The sequence below is a fragment of the Tupaia chinensis genome, unplaced genomic scaffold (assembly GCF_000334495.1).
Source record: "Tupaia chinensis unplaced genomic scaffold, TupChi_1.0 Scaffold144247_1, whole genome shotgun sequence".
NCBI lineage: Eukaryota > Metazoa > Chordata > Mammalia > Scandentia > Tupaiidae > Tupaia > Tupaia belangeri.
The window spans coordinates 188,902-190,165 of record NW_006204105.1 but is presented as its reverse complement, the minus strand read 5'-3'; positions in this window follow the sequence as shown (position 1 = coordinate 190,165).

Below are 1,264 nucleotides of genomic sequence, written 5' to 3'. Positions count from 1 at the left end.
AGTGTCTGTGAGAGCATGCACACACATGTCTGTATTTACAGACTTTCAGCTAAGCTTCAACCCAGAGGAGCATCTACACAGTACGGCCTCCCTTCTATTCAGAGGCTCCTCCATTTTCTAATTCTTTCAGTTAAGTCTCTGCTTTGCCTACATTCATCCAACAGGTATTCCTCTTTGGAGGCCACTTCTTGTAAGATGGCAGCTTTATAAAATAGAATGGCCTTGGCTCTTGTTTGAAGGACAGCTACAAAAGAAACCTGCCAGACGACTAGATTGTGACATGCATGAGAAATATACTTTTGCTGAGTTGCCATTTGGAGAACTAGTTTTTTGTTTTTGTTTTTGTTTTTAACTAGTTTTAATAGTAGTAAAGCCTATACCTGTCAATACTGGCTAGTGTGGGAGTCACTGAGAACATGGCATTTATTCTGTGCCTGATATTTGCTATTTATTTTAGAGATTTTTGCTATAGGGCATGTGTGCTCACTGGAGAGACAGAGACAAAATGAAAGAAAGCAAGAAATCATCCCAGGGCAGATGGTCATGCCACAATCCCCTCTTCTTCGTTCTCCTCTTGGGATCTCGTCACACGCACCTGGCATGAGTCTTAAGCTGCCAGGTCTGAGACTTGAACTGTGGTCAGCCATATGGGAGTCCAGTGACATAACCATTATGCCATCTGATGGTCCTGATAACACATATTTTTAACTCAAAACTTCAGCTGAAACTGACAAAACAATTTCCAAATCATCTGAACCACTTTATATTCCCACTATCAATATATAAAAATTCCAGGATCTTCATATCTTCTTAATACTTGGTATTGTCCACCACTCTTGTTGGTATGTAATTGTATCTCATGGTGTTTTTGTTATTTATTTTAGGTTTATTTAGTTCTTTCTTCCATGACAGAGAAAGAGAGAAGGAGAGAGAGAAAAGGAGGCACAGACACCCAACAAGATCTTCATGCCATGATCCACCCCAGCCTTACCTAGCCAGAATCATGGGCATGTGCATACCCAACATGGATAGGGAGACCTCAGGGCATAAACCTAGGACCTTACCATGTGGTCTCAGCATCACAAGGCATTGGGTTACCATTATGCTACTGTGACTGGCCCTGTATTTTTAATTTGGATTTCTCTGATGGCTAAGGATGTTAAACACTTCATTTGATTTCTTGGTCATTCTTATATCTTTTTTTGTGCTCAAATCTTAGTAACTAGGGAAATGCAAATTAAAACCAAATGGTGTTAACACCTTT